Source organism: Callospermophilus lateralis, chromosome 4 (genome assembly GCF_048772815.1).
Source record: "Callospermophilus lateralis isolate mCalLat2 chromosome 4, mCalLat2.hap1, whole genome shotgun sequence".
In the NCBI taxonomy this organism is placed as follows: domain Eukaryota; kingdom Metazoa; phylum Chordata; class Mammalia; order Rodentia; family Sciuridae; genus Callospermophilus; species Callospermophilus lateralis.
The window spans coordinates 79,055,732-79,076,891 of NC_135308.1; positions in this window are offsets into that span (position 1 = coordinate 79,055,732).

Genomic DNA, 21,160 nt, shown 5'->3' on the forward strand with positions numbered 1-21,160 from the left:
AGGCGGCGCACCGGCCAGCGAGGGAAGGGCGGGGAGGGAAGAGGGTGGGGAAACTTGGCTCCAGAGTTGGGCATCTCTTCTCATTAGCATTTAAAGGCGCCTGGTGCACTTTCCAACTCACCAATCCGCCTGGAGCTGGAGCGCGGCGGCGGGGTTGGAGAGTAAAGAAAAGCAAGGGTGAATGTGAAGTTTGGATTGTAATTTGGGGTTTCCAGCGGAACCCGCGCTGCTGTGCCTTTGTCGGAGCAGGGCAAAGAGTCTCTCCTCCCCCAGGACATTTTACACCTGAAATTGACCTTTAAGAGAGATAAAATAGGGCATCCAAATTACGCTGCGCTTCACTCAAACCACACGTTTTTTAAACCCTTTACATGTACTCATCCAATATTTGTCAAACACTAGAAATTATTCTTGCTACAGCAGTTAAGAACTTGAACAATAAAATCTTAAGACTGTTTGGCATTTAGATGTTGAAAGGTAATTTGCATATAATTTAATCCATAGCCCACAGGTGGTAAAATTAAGGTCCAGACCTCAGAGAATTAATGCAAATTCTTCGGATTTTATACTAATTCAAAGGCCACAGGTATAGGGTTGTTAATATGTACTTATTAATGTACGTGAAAAAAGTTTAATAGATTCACATCCTGCTTTCTGCTCTGATTGCTTCAGCGAGCTGGTGAAAGCTTAAGTAACTGAGCTGTCTTAGCCTGTAGGATGAGAGGTACAAAGAAACAGATCACCCAATAAACATTATTCCCAGTTTGAAGAGCCCACGTGGCCTCTAAAGAATGAGCTGAATGATGCTAAACACATGGCCAGAAGAGACTGTGACCTGGAATACAAGACTATTTGGCTTCTAGGGTTCAGACAGAGCCCCCATTAGTTCTGGTTCAGCTCTTTATTAAGGAAATTATATAAGGTATTCAATGTCTCATGGTCAGCTTCCTTCTTTATGAGAGGCTCTTAAAGGGTTATGACAAGTAGATGAGATTATCATATGTGACTCCCGAGTCTGGTCCAACAAACTCTCCTCTTCTAAACTCTCAGTTCCCTCCAACGATCCCCCCCCCCCGACTTTTTTCCCCCTGGAATTCATCAGTTATATGGCTGTCTGCCCCACATCAGGAGGGTAGGTAAGTATAGTTCATATTTGTGTCTCCACTAGTTAGCACAGTACTTAGAACGTAGCTTAAATATAGTTTAATGTTTGCAAAATGAAAACTAACAATGAACTGGAGATGTAGGTCAATGGTAGAGAACTTGTCTAGCATTTGCAAGATCCTGGGTTTATCCCCATGTTGTGGGGGAGAGTAACCAATTCTCCTAAACTTATTTACTTATCTTCATATTCATTATCAATATGAAAGTGTCCTGCATTCTTACTTTGTTATTCCAGTCATGACAAATACATATTAAAGAAAATAAATTCTTAGAAAAAAATAGCAAAATATAGAACTTTGGGGTTTTATTTATTTATTTATTTATTTTTGGCAGTGCTGTAGATTGAACCCAGGACCTTGTACATGAGAGACAAGCTACCAACTGAACTATATCCCCAGCCCTCAGGTCATTGACATTTTTTATCAAAAAAAAAAAAAAAAAAAAAAAAAGCTTTTCCTTCTGTATGTCATTCAGAATTGAATTACAAGGGGAAAAGAAAATGAGACCCAAATACAGTGGTGCCCTCCTGTAGTCCCAGCAACTGAGGATACTGAGGCAGGAGGATAGCAACTTCGAGGCCAGCTTCAGCAACTTAGAAAGACTCTGTATAAAAAAATAATAATAATAATTAAAAGGACTAGGGATGTAGTTCAGTGGTAAAGCGCCCCAGATTCAATTCCTCTTACAAAACTAAAGGGAAGAAGTGAACTCTTCAAACTGATCGAATCATCAAATTTATTTTTTTTAAATATATTCACTCTTGGAAAATAATTCATAATTAACAGGTGTGGTCTCCAACCTCTGGAAGACCCTAAAGTAATTACAGTTGCACTGTGAGATTTCCTAGAATTTGTGCTGGAATGGCTCCCAAAACTAGTCATCATTTTCATCCAAAAAAAGCAGCTGGGAGTTCTTGGTACCGTGCTAAATAAATCTAGAGAGAATTAATGAGAACAAACAAGATCTATGTTGTTTTAATAATCATAACTAGGAAGCAACTTGGGTACAGTCCTTCCCTCACTTATTAACTCATGTGCTCACTCCTATATTTACTAAGCACACACAGAGTACCCAAGTACTGTTATGAGGATCCAACTTTGAATAAAATGGAACATACTCTAAGATTGTTTTTGTTTGTTTGTTTCCATATGATGTTAAAATTTTCCTCACTATCCTTTGTATTATAAGGAAATATAATTATTTCTTAAATTTGAGATTAACTGAACCGAAAAAGAAGAAGAAGAAGAAGAAGAATCATCTAATTGATGACAGCAATCATTTTAAAGCAATGACTAATTTGGTCATGAAAACAAAAGCCACTCTATTCCTAGAATGAAGGAGGTAAAAGTTTGTACAACTGTTGGAAGGGCAGAAGGAGGGAAAACCAGAGACACTTCACTGAAGATCTCAAACTGTAGTCCCAGTGGTTCTCATAATTTCTCCTGCAGCCACTTTGGAATCATAAGCTCTCAAGCACTAAGGGTTAGATCCAGGTTTAATGACACTTAAAGTAAATGCAATTTGGAGAGACTTCTTTAGAGAGCCCTCCTAAAATATAGTAATAATAAGGTAAATTATAAGAACAAAATTTGCTAGGGTTACTCTCAGAGTCTCAGATAGAGTTCATGCAAGACACAAGCCCTGAAGTTCATTGCCTTTATGGTCCACACCTTCACCGTCTCAGTTGGCAACACAGTTGTAGGAGCTTCTCAAGAAATTCATTGAGAAGCAGATTTTAACTCCATCTGCCCATGTATCCTCCTGAAACTCAATCTGGAAAAGAATGATGTCCTCCTCTTCTGTCTTCTAAATCTTTTTTTGGTACCGGGATTGAACCCAGGGTGCTTAACCACAGAGCCACATCCCCAGCCCTCCTTATTTATTTATTTTTTTTAGTAATTTTATTTTGAAACAGGATCTCCCTCTGTTGCTTAGGGCCTTGCTAAATTGATGAGGCTGACCTCAAACTTGCAATCCTCCTGCCTCAGCCATCCCAGCTGCTAGAATTATAGGTTTGTATTACCATGCCCAGCTCTGCTTTCTAAATTTTGAACCAGTACATCTTATCAATATATTCCAACCTGAAATTTTACAAAAAAGAAGATTCTTGGAAATGTAGTTTCTTCCTTTGAAGAGGCTAAGTCTGATGCTGAATTCACAAGAGACTGTCTTACATATTGCCCTAGGGAAGAAAATGTGGGGGTTTTTTATTTCTTATTTTTATTATTTATTTATTTTAGTTGGTACTGGGGATTGAACCCAAGGGGCACTTTGTCATTGAGCTATATCCCCAGACCTTTTTATTTTTTGAGATGTTTCACTAAGTTCTCAGGACCTTGCTGCATTGCTGAGGCTGGCTTCAAACTTGCAATCCTCCTGCATCAGCCTCCCAAGTGCCTGGGATTATAGGTATGTATCTCTACCACACCTGGCAAGAAAATGCTATTAATTGACTAAAGAGATTAAGGAGACTTTAAACCGTTCAAGGGTCTAGAGATTGAAGTGAGGACTCATTGATATATCATCATATATAAAACTTAAAAACAGTGCCGTATTCATCTAAACCAAATTGATGCAAAAACAAAGCAGAATGGAACTCGCTTGGAAGAAAAAAAAAAAAAAAAAAAACACAAGTACAAGAAACCAGTAGTGATGGCACAGGCCTGTAATCCCGGGGACTCAGGCTGAGGCAGAAGGAGAGAGTTTCAGCAATATTCAAGGAAAAGGGCACCTTGATTATTATGCTCTGTTTGACATTCACTAATAATTGCATTTAATACAATTAGATCATTCTCATTAGGTATTAGGACTTTATGTAGAACAAGATAGGAATGCCAGGCTTGGTAGCCCATACCTATAATCCGAGCCACTCTGGAGGCTGTGGCAGGAAGATGGAAAGCTTAAGGGCAGTGTCAGCAATTTAGCAAAACCCTAAGCAATTTAAAGAGACCATATGTCAAAATAAAAATATTGGGATGTAGCTCAGAGTTAAAGTGCCCGAGGGTGAAATCCTGAGCAACAAAAAAAAAAAAAAAAAGAAAGAAAGAAAAAGAAAAGACAAAGGCAGGAATGGAATGAGCTTATGATTTGGACCACCACTGTCCTAACTGAAATATAATACAAGTCCCCAAAATTAAACATAGTGGGGCATGGTAACACATGTCTGTAACCCCAGGGTCTGGGGAGGTTGGGGCAGCAGGACTGCAAGTTTGAGGCCAGACTCAGCAATTTAGCAAGGCCCTAAGCAACTTAGTGAGACAGTCTCAATATAAAATGGGCTGGGAATGTAGCTTTGTCATACCCCTGGGTTCAATCCCCACTGGGGGAGAGGGATCCAAATTTAACTATATATATGTAATTTTAAAATTTCTAGCAGTCATAATAAAAAGTAAAAAAAAAAAAAAAAAAAAACAGGCAAAGTGGTGCACACCTGAAATTCCAGTGGCTCTGGAAGCTGAGGCAGGAAGATCACAAATTCAAGGCCAGATAGCAAATTTGCAAGATTAACGAGACCCTGTCTCAAAATTAAAAATAAATAAATAAATAAATAAAGACAGGAGATGTATCTCAGTGGTAAAGCTCCCAGAACTGAGGAAGTGGCTCAGTGGTCAAGTAGTTTAATCTCCAGGGAAGGAAGGAAGGAAGGAAGGAAGGAAGGAGGGAGGGAGGGAGGGAGAGAGAAAGAGTTCAGCATAGTCAGTGTCTACCACGTTGAGTAGCATAGGTCTTCAAGACAACTAGAAGTTTAACCTGACCATTTCTCTAAGTGCTCACTGTGATAAGGCCTAGAATAACACTTTTCTTTTCTTTTTCTTTTTTTTTTTTTGTGGGGGGGGGCTACTAGGGACTTCAGGTTGAACCCAGAGGCACTTTACCATGAGCCATATTCCCATCCCTTTTTATTTTTTACTTTGTGACAGGATCTCAGGAAATTGCTTAGGGCCTCACTGAGGTGTTGAGTCTGGCCTTGAATTTCTATCTTCCTGCCTCAGACCTCTTGAGCCCCTGGGATTATAGACATGCCCCACAGCACCTAGCTAGACAAGTTTTTACTAGCATATTAGTACAATTTTGGTGGAAGAACTTGTATCTGATAAATAAGAATTGAAAAGAAACCTTATAAATTATCCATTTCAATCTCATTAATTTGGAGAAGAAGGAATCAAGGTCACTTCCTAGTTGCTGTATTTACTAACAAAGCTAGAGTCAAAATCTGAGCCTACTTACACTCAATCTAGTGTTCCACAAGATTCTGACAGGAAACTTGGCATGCTGTGACATTGAGTATAATGCTGTTTTAACTCTCCTCTTTGACCAAGTACATAGGAATTGGAATCTGGCAAAAGGTTAAAACCATACAGAGAATCTATAAACACTCTGAACTCATTTTAGAAGTAGAGCAAGGCTCTCTGGCCACTAAAGATGTTCAGATCTTTCCAATTAGGACCTCTGCAGAGGAAACAAAACAGCTGTATGCAATTTTCTTTCAGAGAATTTTGGAACTTTCTGAAACAATGAATAAAATATATCCTCTTCCTGAAAAAGCTTTCTTCTGGCTCTCTCTGTCCATATTATTTCCCCCCACCCTTTTAGTCTGTTTTCTTTGTTTAATCTTCTTCATTACTTTCCTATGGCCTTACTTGTTTATGAATTATACCTTATATAATATATCTAATATAGATTCTTGTCTAGACAATATAATGTCTTTTTTTTTTTTTTTTTTGGCAAATAGGATAATTCTTGGAAATGCACTCTTACCCGCCTTCCCCCCTCCAAAAAAAGGGAAAAATACAATGTATTTCTTCGTCAGTTTTTGCTTCTTAACTACTTCCTTTTTCTTCTCTTTAAATTGAACTCTTCCTCTTAATCAGACTTCCTTTGGATCCCATTAGCGTAACTGTTCACACAGTTATCTTTTTAGTACTCATATTTGGAAACCTCTGTTTAATTGGATTTTTGTGTGTATGTCTGTGTGGCCCTGGGAATTGAGCCCATGGGTGCTCTATCCTAAGTTACCTCCCCTGCCCGAGTCCTATTTAATTTTTATTTTGAGACTAGATCTGGCTAATATCCCCAGGTTGGCCTTGAATTTGTAATCCTCCTGCCTCAGTTTCCTGAGTAGCTGGTATTACAGATGCACATCATTGCACCTAACCTGTTTAATTGGATTCTGATGCTCCCACAATATGGAAACTTTGGAATTGAAATTGAGAAAATTTGTGAAGGCAACTGGCTTCTCATAAATTTGTAAGAGAGAAAGATTACTCAAAACACCATCAGAATTTTGATTTCCATAAGGTCATGATGTAGAAGGAAAAAAAGACTATATAAATGCACACAACAGAAAATTACCACAAAATAGCCTGGCATGGTGGTGCAGGCCTGTAATCCCAGTGATTCAAGAGGCTGATGCAGGAAGATCACAAGTTTCAGGCTAGCCTCAGCAAATTAGGGAGACCCTAAGTAACTTAGTGAGACCCTGTTTCAAAAGAAAGGTCAGGGGCTGGGTATATGGCTTTGGGTTCAAATTTTTTAAATTCAAAAAATAGCAATATTTGCTAATATAGATCTAAACATATATTTATTTTTATATTATGCACCAAACATGAATAAGGAGAGTAATTTTCACTTCTTCCAAGTGTTTATATCTCCAGAAATCTTATTGTAGGCAAACTCTAGTTTTTCCCTCTTATTCTACCTTTGCCTAAACCCCTTGCACACATTACTGTTGGTCTTTTAATCAGGGAAGGGTGGTGGAGAGCAGAGTCTAAGCAAAAATGAGCAGCCTGGTATCTTTATATTATTGTCTTACTTTGTTCGGGCTGCTATAATAAATTATTCTAGACTAGGCCATGTATAAGCATGAGAAATGTATTTCTCATAGGTCTGGAGGCTGGGGAGACAGCAGATGTGAGTTAGATGAGGGCCATTTTCTCATAGCTTGTGCCTTTTGTCTGTCCTCCTAAGGTAGAGGGCAAAAGGCTCACAACATCCCTCAAGCCTCTTTTATAAGGATAGTAATCCTATTCACCCTGATGATTAGGTGTCAAATGTAAATTCTGTGGGTACACATTCAAACCTTAACACCTATGTCCTTATTAAATTATATTCTAGGGGCTGGGGATGTGGCTCAAGCGGTAGCGCGCTCGCCTGGCATGCGTGCGGCCCGGGTCCGATCCTCAGCACCACATACAAACAAAGATGTTGTGTCCACCGATAACTAAAAAAAAAAAAAAAAAAAAATTAAATAAATAAATAAATTATATTCTACAATTTATAGTTTGAGATGAGCTTCTTGCAAATTTCCAGAAACACATTGACCTAATGCTGTTTTACTCTGAGACATGAAATATATTTTCAAAAATAATTTTAGTAGCATAATTTTTTACTTTATTTGTATTCTTGTTTGGACAAGTTATAGAGATTGGCAATGCCTTGACTCTCAAAGGAGTTTTTCCTTCTCTTTGACTCTCTGTGGCATTTGAAATGAAAAGTAGTAGTCAATAAAAGAGTAGTTTCAGCCTGGTATAGTGACTCAGCTCAAGAGGCTGAGGCAGGAACATCACAAGTTCAAAGGCATATTCAGCAATTTAGCGAGGATCTAATCAATTTAGCAAGACCCTATTTCAAAATAAAAAAGGGCTGGAAATGTGGCTCAGTTAAGTACCCTTGAGTTCAATCCTCAGCACCACACACACACACAGAGATTCATATTCTAAACTTGACACAGTGGTGCCTAACTATAATCCCAGCTCCTCAGGATGCTGAGGCAGGAGGATCACAAATTTAAGGCCAGCCCAAACAATTTAATGATGCCCTACCACAAAATAAAAACTAAAACAAAAGGGGATGTAGTTCAGTGGTAGAATGCCCTGGGTTCAATTTCCAGTACTGAATAAAGAAATGATATTCTATAACTACTGTGAAATGAAATACTTCCTTAATGCAAAAAGTTGGAACTTGTATTTACCAGGAGTCATTAGGCTTATGGGGGGTATGGACCTAAGAACATAAAAATATTAAAAAAAAAATGTCATCTTATTTGAATTGCAAAATATATACCAGTGCTCAGGAGCTATTTCATTATAACTAATAAGAGTAAAAGAGAAGAACACAAGTTAAATTGGACAAGACTATTCTCATTTTAGTAGCATTCACATGTGGGAGGGTGAGAAACTCAACCATGAGACAAAATGACTTTGAGGTGTCTCTTTGAGGTAGCCACAGTCTTTGTGGACAGGGAATTGGTTGGTGATTGGATATAGACTTGACTCCCTGTGAAATGCTCATAGGATGTGCTTCATTGCTATTTTGTTATCCAAATTTAACAGAAAGAGTCTTCAGCCTCCACCACTCAACTTTGCTTTATAGCTTAGTAAATAAGATTCACTATGACTGCTCAACAGGATAAGATTCACTATGACTGCTCGACAGGTATAACTGGACACACCTTTGTCTCAGTTTCTGCTCTCAGTGTATTCTGGTCCCATGAGATTACTTGGCACTTGCCTGACCTCTATTATGGCTGAAACTCTTAAGCAAGCTGTACCTACCTACAGAAATTGGCCACTGTGCTGAGTGTGATAGACATCTGTCAAGAAAAGACTGAGTTGGAATTCTTGAAGCCTCTAGGTCCAGGTGGGACCACACTTACACTGACAGTAGGTACTGAAATCAGGATCCTCCCATCCTCCCTGAAAAGCTGAAAAGGACAGATATATCTCCTGGGGAGACACTTACCCTTCAGTTGATCCTGTCATTTCATTGTTGTTAATTTTTAGTCCAAATCAGTTTTTTAAAATATTTTTCCTTTATTTGGATCTCAATAATATTGATATCAAGACTGTACATAAGTATATATTGGTTCACATGATATTGGGTAAATCAGGGCCAAATCAGTTTTTAATCCATCATATTATCAGGACCTTTTCTCATGTGCTGCTTTTGGTGGTAGTGAAGACAGACCAATTGCTTGATTATTAGTGGAAGCATCATTTATCTGATATCTACCGTGGTCTAGATACTAAAGATGGGGCTTAAGTTTATCATTTCCAATCCTGATACTATCTCTGCAAGATTAGTATCATTGTACTAAATTTACAATGAGACAACCCAAACTCAGAAGAGTCATGTGACTTGCCTAATGTCATAAAACTAGTATATCATAGAATAGGAATTCAAACTCTGCTCTGTCAAGGCTCAGAGCCAGGGCCATCTCTTCAACTCTGTACTGACACTTTCTCAGGATGTTAGTATCTATGTATAGATGATTCGAACCTCCCAACTCCAGAAAGTACAGTAATCAAGCATTCATTTGGAGGCAAATTTGTTTGAAAATTACAGAAGAAGCTATATCATTATGTGGTACCTTCATCTTCCCACCTTCCATTTCTGTCAACCTCCTAAGCTCAGACACATAGAAGCAAAAAGGAGGGCAAAGGACATATGTGAAGTGAGATAAATGGCAAAACGGTAGCTGTTTTACTATCTTTTTATACACTGATTTTTTTTTCATATATATTTTTTTCTTGTTTCTATCTTACATGGCAGAATCAACCTCAATTTCTGCTTTTGCTATGTTATTCCAGTTCCATTTAAATTTCCAATTTGATTTATGTAAATTAAATTGCATGTTATTTATGCTGCAATAGAAGAACAGGAGAAAATTCTGACTGAGTTTGTTTCTGTGGTTTTTTTTTTCTTCCTTTCTTCCAAAAAAGAAGCCAAGATTTTGACAGTTAGTAGTTTGCAGGGCTGAAAGCAGAAGCTGTTTTAAGAAGACTTCTCTTTATGTTGTGAAAATCCAAAGCCACTAAACTATGTTAGGGTGTTTAGAATGAAGAAGCAGCAGCATTAGTATCTTTTGAGAGGAGATGTGTAATAGCAAAATCCAAGGCAAGGAGGTTCTGAGGCCTGGGAAAGGGACAACAGGTTACTAAGGATAAGTGGGTCTGTGACCTGCTCCTTCTGTGCCCCTGGAAGGACTTTAAAATGTGGTTGATATCTTTATGGTGGACACATTTGAGCAGCTCCCTGGCCCTTGTAAAGATTCCTATGGGGCTGGGGATGTGGCTCAAGTGGTAGTGCACTCGTCGGGCATGCGTGCGGCCCAGGTTCGATCCTCAGCACCACATACCAACAAAGATGTTGTGTCTGCCGATAACTAAAAAAATAAATAAATATTTTTTTTAAAAAAAAGATTCCTAAGAATATTATGTAAAGACATGGAACCAATGGACATGGGCACAGCTACAAACTGGACACTGCTCATCTCTGCAGTACATGTGACTTCAGTTAGACTAAACAATTTGTTCTTACTAGTCTTAGATACGATAGACATGGATGGAGAGACAGAGTGGCATTAATGACAGCTTGAATATCTTACCACCTTGGTGGGATGAATTCCAAAAGAAGATTAACTTGAAGTTAAAATAAAGCAGGCAGATTGTGTGTGTGTGTGTGTGTGTGTGTGATTTAGATCCATTTTCCCCCTTTCTCCTGGGCCTCAGGGGTCTAACCATTTGGGACAGTTTTTATAGACTTCTTTGCCTTCTAGTTTCTAGTTGGGTCCAGCCATTGGGAGGCACTGGCAGGAAATCAGAGAAGGGAAGCAGAGTGAATTGGGATCCCTCCCTAGGAATTAACTGGGTCACTTTACTGAAGGCAGCAGATCCTGTCTAGTGGCCTTCCCTTGTAGTTTCTGTCTTTGGGCTGGGTTCTGGTAACCATTCTTTCTCCTTGCCTTCCCAAGCATATGGTCTTTAGAAGCTTCCCTGTTCTTGTTGTACCTCGGAGAGCTGCACTATTCCTAGTTGATTTCTCTTCACCCCTACCTACACCTTTGAAATAATTTCAAAGTTAAATTCTTAATTAATTGCCTTTAATCATACCATTTAAAATTTTTTTTTCTTCTTTTATTTTTTGGTTGGGGCCTTCACTGATACATTACATGACTCTTTTTTACTCCTGAATACATGGGCTATGATTGATATCCTTTAAATGTGCCATTTTTTCCCCTGGAATTACCAAAAACACTTGTGCAGTCTATATGAGGCCTGTATAGATTTTAACTCCTACCACTGAAGCAAAATCAATTTGTGAGCCAGGCATGCATACCTTTAATTCCAGCAACCTACAAGGCTAAGTCTGGATAATCACAAGTTTCAGGCCAGTTTTGGCAACTCAGTGAAGCCCTATCTCTAAATAAAATAAAATATAAAAAAGGGTTGAGGATGTGGTTTAGTGGCCAAGTGCTCCTGGGTTCAATCCCTGGTACCAAAAAAAAAAAAAAAAAAAAAAATTAAACTTCTGGCAGGGGTTAGTGGTAGAGTGCCTGCCTAGCATGCAGTCTAGCATGCATTGATCCCAAGAACCATAAACAGACAAAAAAATTAAACCTCTGTTTCAATATGGAGGAGCACACTGGTGGCAGGTTAACACAGACCAAATGTATTTGTGTCTTCCCACAATGTCCGAATTGATTAAAAAGCAATAAATTCACGACTATACCAACTATACCCGTTTTATCCGTGACCATTCTCCAAATACTTGTGCGTGACCTTTAGTTATAAGCTAGGAAAACACAAATTCTTTTGCTTAATTCCTAATATCTACAACACTCATAGGTTACAGAAAGATTAAGAAAGGGTTAAGGAAGACACAGTGTGAATTGAAAGCAAAGTCAGAGAGCAGATGTGAATGAAAAGTCACTGTAGGTAATCAGACGAGATTAGGAAACAGTGAAGAATTCCTTCAGGGTGCAGAGCTGTTGAAGCTCAGGAATTTATTCTAGGCCAAGATCCAGATGGATGGCAGTTTCAGAGTGTCAGCTTGAAATGTCAGCTTGGAGTGGACTGTGTGTGGTCATCATGGTCAGGAAAAACCATGCCCTGCTGAAGCGTGATGGCAGAGATTCCAAGGTTGTCCACTGTGGCGCGTTTTCTGGGTCAGGCTTGTGACAAGAACCAGGTGACAGCCAGGGTGCTACTGCTTCCAGGCTGAGGGTGCTCCTCATTTTCATGGGCTTTATTAGGTAGTCCGGTGTGTGGAATCAACTCATGGACCTGGTTTTTCCAGTATGAGTTTGATATACACCCATGAATTCATGTGCTTCTGATTAATTCAGTAAATTCACAACTGGTTATTTTTATTAGCATGAATAATTTTTCAGTTTGTGCCTTATTGTGCTAGGCACATGGTGGTTATTTGTACAAATAAGGTGTAGAGTCATTACACCTTGGCAGTTGTACTTAGAGTGGAGTAGCTTTTGGCAAACTACAGCTTTACAAAGTGGAGGTTTAGGCAAAGCCTGAAAACTGTTGTTCCATACATTGTGTAGTAACTGAGTAGGGCACAGCCTGCTTTCCACACTGGGCAACCGAGAGAGACCCTGTTTCAAAAAGAAAAATAAACTAGCCATCATGGCCCTCTTCTGTGATCCCAGAGACTCAGGAGGCTGAGGCAGGAGGATTGCAAATTCGAGGCCAGCTTCATCAACTTAATGAAACACTATCTTAGAATAAATAGTAAAACAAAACAAACAAACAAACAAAAAATCTGAGGATGTAGCTCAGTGATAGAATGCCCTTAGGTTTGGTACTCAGTACCTAAAGAAAAAAATCCTTTGAGCTCAGTTTATATATTCAGCTCTTGAGGAACTCAGGGAAAATATCACCTCTATGTCCAGGCACTAATTCTTCTCAGATAATTTCTATCTTAAAAACATCTCTGGCTAAACAGTTGTTGTGTGTTTTTTTTTTTTTCTTTCAATGAACCCTGAGAAGAGGCCAACAGAATAGGAGCATATTTACAGAGATGTAACGATTAATAGTGAGAATGAGGTAAAACAGTGTTGAATTATAATATAAAATTATTAATCTTTTTGCTAGTCTAGTAGGATGACATATTGAGTTTGATGTCTCCTAACAGTTAATTTAGTTTCTCCTAGGTTTTAAGCCCTACACTGTAGATCTAACTCGCACTCATTGATTTGAATACTTTACAGTTGATCACAAGATTAGTTTCAAGACTTTGAGTCATCAGAGTAACTCCTCAAACATTTTTTAGGTTAACACTTTAAAAGAGACACAGAGGTTTAGGAAGGCCCTTTGCCTCCAGACCACGCTATTATTACTTCCTGCTGATTCTTGAGTGCCCCAGGGAACTTTACTTTCTCAACTTCTTTATTTTCTTTTTCCTTTGGTTAGGGGGAAAAAAAAAGGTGGATCAGGTGACACATGCCTTAATCCCAGTTAGCTCTTGGAGGGTGATGCAGGGGGATTGCTAGGTTGAAGCCAGCCTGGGCCACTTAGTGAAACTTCTCTCAAGATAAAAAAAAAATACAAAGTTCTGGGGGCTGGCATACACCTGTAATCCCAGCAGCTCAGGAACTGAGGCAGGAGGATGGTGAGTTCAAAGCCAGCCTCAGCAATTTATCCAGGTCCTAAAGCAACTCAGTGAGACATGTCTCTAAATTAAAAAATACATATATCAAAGCCAGCCTCAGCAATTTATCCAGGTCCTAAAGCTACTCAGTGAGACATGTCTCTAAATTAAAATATATATGAGAGAGATATGTATCTGGGGATGTGGCTCACTATTTAAGCATGACTGGGTTCAATCCCTGGTCTGGGGATATAACACAGCAATGGAGCATCCTCATGTTCAATCCCCAGTACCAAAAATAAGGGGCTGGGGTTGTGGCTCAGTGGCAGAGCACTTGCCTAGCATGTGTGAGGCACTGGGTTTGAGTTTCAGCACTGCATATAAATAAATAAAACTAAAGGTACAACAGCTATAAAAAAAGTAAAAATAAAAAAATAAAAAGGGTCCGGGATGTGGCTCAGTGGTTAAGCACCCCTGGGTTTAATCCCCAGTACCAAAAAATCAAAAATAAAAGAAGCCAATATACACATAACAATCTGTAATTGGGGTTCACTTGATGCTTTAACTATACCCCTTGTGGCTTTGAAACTTACATGCTTTCCCCCCCCCAATCTTCTTTTCCCTAAACTTGTCTTCCCTGATCTTCTTCTCCCTGATCTTCTTCTTTATGATCTCTCCTCCCTAACCTCATTTTCTCTGAATCACTTCTAAAACCACCCCCCACCCCCACCGCCTGTTGGACCAGGAATCTCTGTTTCTCCTTTGCTAGCAAAGCAATAAACCCTCTTTTTCCTTTTTATCAAAATTGTGTCTTTGTTATTGGATTGGCATTGGGGACAAGGACCTATCTTTTGACAACAAATTGAAAAAACTGGAATTCAGATGGCAGATCAGATAAAAGCACTGTATCTAAAACTGATAGAATGAGAAATTTGTAGAAGTTTATATATTATTTTTTTGGTACTGGAGATTGAACCCAGGGGCACATCACCATTAGGCTGCACCCAAAGGCCATTTTTTTTTAATATGGTAACAAGCATTGAACCTGTAACAGTGGTCTACTTATGCTTTGATTATAGCCCTTGTTGCTCTGTCACTGCAACTTATTAAAAAAAAAAAAGGACTTTTTTTTTTTTTAATCTTCACTGCTACTCCCTAATCTCTTCCCCTCTCTAATTCAGGGGAAACAGGATTATCTTTCTTTCCCATCCTTGGCAGATTTGCCTGTCCTTGTACACACCTACCATAGGAACCAAGTAATCCAGACTTTGGGGATTAATTAATCTGTTATATTTGGGGATTAATTAATTTCTGTTATATTCTGGATTAATTAATTAATCCAGAATATAACAGGAATTACTATCTCCCAAATTAACAAATGAATTACAACTCCAACTGAATGGAATGTACCCTTTGAATTACCTCTTTAAAAGCTCCTTGTTCTGTATATGGACAGAATCACAGCCTTTGGGACAGGAGTCCCTGTGTTTCTCCTTTGCTAGCAAAGCAATAAAACCTTTTTTCCTTTTTCTCAAGACCTTGTCCTCTTTGGATTGTCATGGGGACAAGGACTGAGCTTTTCTGCAACAAACCCTTAAGTACTCTACCGCTGAGCCACATCCCCAGCCCTTTTTTATTTTGTATTTTGAGACAGGATCTCACTAAGTCTTGAGGGTCTCACTAAATTGCTGAGGCTGGCTTCTAACTTGTGATCCTCATGCCTCAGCCTCCTGAGTCACTAGGATTTACAATAAAATAAAATCACACAACAAGGCACAGAACAAAGAGTTGGAGTGGCTCCTAGTGAACCAAGAAGCATAAGGCCTAGAAGCAGAAAGTAGGCCAACTGGTGCTCTATATGTGTAATATGAAATGAATTGCATTCTGCCATCATGTATAACAAATTAGAATAAATAAATAATAAAAATAATGATATAAACCTAGGTTTGTAAAAAATAATAATAATAAAATAAAAATAAAATGGCTACAGAGATGCCTAAACTTGGTTGACAGAACTAATAAGAATGGGATTGAAGGACATGGTTATTCTGAGAAACTGGTGTGACTCCATTTTTGGGAAACCAGCCTGTACCTCAGAGCAAAGCCTGTAGAAGGAAGGGGGCATGACCCTTGTCCTTGGAAAAACCCACAGAGCACTTCTAGGCAGACAGCCACCCTGCTGAGTTGTTTGTCTGTAAATATCAGGAGATCTGCCGTGTCAGGTGTCCCTGACTCAGTCAGACTAGGCGAGGACCCATAGCAACTTCCTAGCAACCACCCATCAGCATGAGACAGGGAAATACCCTGGATGCCAGATGATCCCCCAGTAGTTTATGGTGGTTGATAACATGTTGGGAGACCATGTAGTTTAGCAGGTACACCCTCGTGGCCTAAACCAATTAGTTCAAACGAATCCCCCTCTTGTACTAACCAATCACCCCTACCCAACTTGGTCCCGCCAGTGAATGTGCTAATCATGTTTTAGAGTTGTTATTTGATTTTCCCGCGGTGTGTGATGATTTGCTAAGAGATGCTATGATGTATGTGAAGTCCCTGCCTTCCCCAAAGAGTGTATAAAACTGCTGCAAACCCTGGGCTCGGGGCCTCTCAGCGTCACCAGTTGCTGTGTGCACAGAGGACCAAGCTAGCTGGCAACCAACACCTCTTTGCTGCCTACATTGATCTTGGTCTCTGGTGGTCTTTTGGGGGCCCCAAACTGGAGCATATCAGTTTGTAGACTTATTTCTATCAGTTTCATAATTCTAGGACTATTGTTTCAAATCCTGTATATGTACAAGTATATGTAGCCTACCCAAAGTTCTCAACTGGGGCTGCCACTTTGCATTATCTAAGGATCATCTCTACCCTTAGAAATTCTGACTTAAATGGTCGGAGGTGGGGTCTAAGCATAAGCACTGTGTAAGAACACCCCAGGTGATCGGTGGGCTAGGAACACCACTCTATTTCTTTACTACGATTCAGGAACTCTCCTCTGTCACATAGTTCTTTCTCAAGTTGAATAAAACTTTGGATGAAAAAAAAAAAAAAGTAGGCCAACTGAAGCTTGTGATCACCTGGCAGGATAAAAAACGAAGCAACATAAGGGAGAAAAGCATAGAGAATGTCTAAACATGAATTAAAATATAAAACATATTAAATATATCGAAGAAATATGGGCCACTATATATTTGTTATATTTTCTCAGTCATCTTAATGTATTTCAGATCTGTGTCTGTGCAGAGTCTAAAATATTGTGGATGCTTAATAAACTTTCAAGATAACTAAGAAAATAATATCATTTTATTAAATTCCCTTGGTCAATACAATGCATTTGATCAAAAGACAAAATAGACCTTGGTTGTAAGTGCTATTTATTGTCAGCCCTACAGAAAATAACATGCTAAACTGAAACTTCTTTTTTACTATTTTTAAAAGACCATGTTGATTAGTCTCTCAGCAAGCTCCAAGGAGTAGCCTATAAAAAATGGTTAATGACTTTAATAACCTTGGAGTGCCTAACAAAAATTAACAATGGCAGGCCTTTAGACTGAATGTCTGTGACCCCACCATTCATATGTTAAAGTCCTAAGTGCCAAGGTGGTGGTATTTGGAACTGAGGCCTTTGGAAATTAGTTAGCTTTCAGAGATCTGCAGGGTGGGGACCTCATAGGATTAAGGTCTTTATAAAAAAGAATTCTCTGAAACCTTGACCTTGGGTTTCCCAGACCTCAAATAAATTCCTGTTATTTAAGGAATTTAAAGGTACTGGGTTTATGGAATTTTGTTATGACTGCATAAACTAACTAATACAATAAGATATCATATAACTCTGTAGTTTCAGATTGTAAAGGGTGGAGCATGAGGGAAATGCTCAAGATTGGCTGGAGACAACAAAGAACTTCATGCTCCTGGCTCATTTTTACTATTTCATTTATCTGAATCCTCTTCACCTTTCCCCTCTGCAAATCTGAGAGCTTTCAACATCCCTTCAAGACTCTGTGTCAGGCCAGGCAATGGAGGCTTAGACTGGAGAATCACGAGTTCAAAGCCAGCCTCAGCAAAGGCCAGGCGAGGCACTAAGCAACTCAGTGAGACCCTGTCTTTAAATAAAATACAAAATAGGGCTGGAGATGTGAGTCAGTGGTCCAGTGCCCCTGAGTTCAATCCCTGGTACCCCGCCCCCCGCCCCCCAACACACACACACAGACTCTCTGCCAGGGCTGGGGAAATAGCTCAGCAGCAGAATGCTTACCTAGTGACATAAAAGCAAAAACCAAAAACCAAAAAACTGTGCACCAACTTTCCCTTCTCTGTGGAACGTTACCTACTACCTTGCACTTCAATGCTTCCTCCGACGTCACTAGACCTTCCTCAGTACAGTCTCTGAAGCACCAGCAGTGTGCCTGATGCAAAGAAGACACCAAAAAAAATGATGAGCAACTGTTCACTCAGGAAAAAAATGACAGTCTGGTGAAAGAAAGGACAATAAGTAACACACACTATGCAAGGTTAAGCATGGAAAGAACCAATTGGTGATTGGAGAGTAAGAAGAATCCAAAGAGCAATGAGTGCTAAAAGAAAAAAAAGGGGGGGGGGGAAATAAGGTATTGGAAGGACAAAGGAAAAGAGAGACGAAAGTGATAATTTCAGTCAAAATATAGTATTTCTCAAAGAAGGCTATCATGGTGAAAAAGGCAGAGAAAAATTAGATTAAGACTTTGTGAAATTGATGGCAGAAAAAAATTACAACTGGTAAAGTGATCAGGTTTATTATGTATTTGATGCATTCTATCCAATGCTAGATCTAAAAAGAATTTGTGATCACACATTTGTATTAGTTGATAGATCCATCATAGCATTAAATCAATGCCTCAAATCTCCTGTAAGAATAACCTAAATGTAGTTCCTGTTGATAAATAGCTCCTGTTTCTAGGAAAGAAACTGTTAGAATATAACCCCAAAATTTCATTGCATGCTTTTTATATGTAAAAAAATTAAAGATACTTGTATCCACTGCATTGGGGGAGGGGGCAGAGGGACTGGAGTTTGAGCCCAAAGGTGCTTTACTATGTCCTCAGTCCCCCTTTTTTTTTTTTTTAAATCTTGAGACAGGGTCTCACTAAGTTGTTGAGGGTCTCCCTAAGTTGCCTAGGCTGGCCTGGAATTTGCAATGCTCCTGCCTCAGCCTTCCAAGTCACTGGGAATACAGGCATGAGTCCCCATGCTCAACTCTCAGTGCATACATTTTTAAAAATTCAATCTATTTCATACAAATTAGATTAAGCTGCTAGGAGGATAGGGTCCATCTGTAACATCAATGATGCAGATGGCTGACGTGAGAGGATGGCAAATTTGAGGCTGGATTGGTGGCTTAGTGAGAACCTTCTCAAAGAATTTTTTAAAAAGCCAGGAATGACCATGCATGGTAGTGCATGTCTATAATCCAACTGGTTCAGGAGGCTAAGGAAGGAGGATTACAAGTTCAAAGCCAGCTTCAGCAACTTAGTGAGACCCTGTCTCAAAATGAAAAAGAGAGCTGGAGATGAGCTCAGGGGTTAAGCACCCCTGGGTTCAATCATTCCTGATACCAAAACAATAACAAAACAAACAAACAAAATAGGGCAGGTGCTCTGGTTTTTATCTACCATGGTAAAAAAATAAGTAAAAGCAAGAAAGGCAAGTGAGGTATAGATACAAGTACAAATCTGAAATTTTCTAATTTTGGACTAACAACAAAATCATCATCCCACATTATGGTGTTGTGTTATCGCCATGAATATAAGGGGGATGTGGACATGCCAAAATGATTTAGAATTTCATACTGATTTTCCAGGAAATAAATCTTTTCTTTTTCTTTTTTTTTTTTTTTTTTTTTGAGACTGGTTCTTACTAAGTTATTTAGGGCCTAAGTTACAAAGGCTGGTCTTGAACTTGCAATCCTCCAGCCTCAGCATCAGAGTTGCTGGGATTATAGGTGTGTGCCACAGCACCAGGAACTTTTTAATTTTTGAGAAAAATATTTATCCAATCATTTCTTGGGTATCTATGTACTTTGTTTGATACCATCACTCTTGTTTTCACTTAGTTATTCTAGAATTTAGCCAGGCTAGGTGAAATCTCACAGATTAGTAAAAGGAATCAAAGATGTGGGTCAGTCTTTTAGTTACTAGAGCTGGAAACATGCCAATTTAGAAGCTGTGGGATCTAAAGAGGAAGAGAAAGTGGCTCATTAGAAAGTCCCAGGTCATTAGAAAGTCCCAGGTCATTAGAAGGGTCATTAGAAAGTCCAGACCTGAAAAGTCTTGAGAAAAGTCCAGAGAACACAGAAGTACAGGTTGAATTACCCTTATCAAAAATGCTTGGGTGGGGTGAGGTGGGACATGCCTGTAATCCTAGCTGTTTGGGAGGCTGAGGAAGGAGGATTACAAATTCAAGGTCTGCCTCATCAACTAAATGAAGCCCTAAGCAACTCTGTTTCAAAATAAAAAATAAAAAGGGCTGGGGATGTAGCTCAGTGGTTAAGTCCCCCTGGTTCAATCCCTGGTTTAAAAAAAAAAAAAGAGCGCCCTCTTCTGACTGCTTGAGGAACGAACAATCTGTCGTTGCCCTCCGGTTTGCAAAAAAAAAAAAAAAAAAAAAAAAAAGAAATGCTTAGGCCAGAAATATAATGGATTTTGGATTTATTTAAATTTTGAAATATGTGTACATATAATAATAGAATCAATGGGGAAGAGAGCCAAGTCAAAACATGAAACTTATTTCTGTTTCATATATAACTTATTCATACAGCCTGAAGGTAATTTTATATAATATTTGAATTGTACCTGTGTTTTGACTGTGACTCAACATATGAAATCAGGTATGGAATTTTCCACTTGTGTTATGTTGACACTCAAAAACTTTTGAATTTTGTATCATTTCTAATTTCAGATTTTGGGATTAAGGATGCTCAACTTGCATGAATTATAATTCCTGATGGTTTTCTGGTTCTTGATTTTAATCTTCTGCATCACTTAAAAAAGATTCTTGTGTTTACAGTCTTGAAATGTCTCATAATTACATTGAAAAGTCATCTTCTTTTCCCCCTTTAACTCAATTTGATTGAAATTCTATTATTTCTAACTCAAAGTGCCTTAATTAAAATTGCAGCTAATGAAAAAAGTTTCTTTCTTTATTTCCTTATTGATTTATTTATTATGCTGTGGATTGAATCCAGGCTTCATGCCTAGTAGGCAAATGCTCTACCACTGAGTTCCATCCCCAGCTCCTTGTTGCTATTTGAGTACCAGGAAAGAAATGGGAACAACCCTGATACATACCTGAAAAAGTAAAATTACTGCAGCTATCAAATTATTATTTATTATTGACAGGTTAACACGGAAAGTTATCCACATTATCCTGTGCTAAAATTTAATCAAATCTTTTTTTTTTTTGTACTAGGAATTGAAACTAGGGTCGCTTTATCAGGAGCTACATTCCCAATCATCTTCTTCTTTTAATTTTGTGATCCTCTTGCTTCAGTATTCTGAGTCACTGAAATAACAGGTGTGTACCAGCAGACCTGGCTGAATCAAAAATTTTAAGCTTCCTCTCAGGTATAAAGAAAATAGTA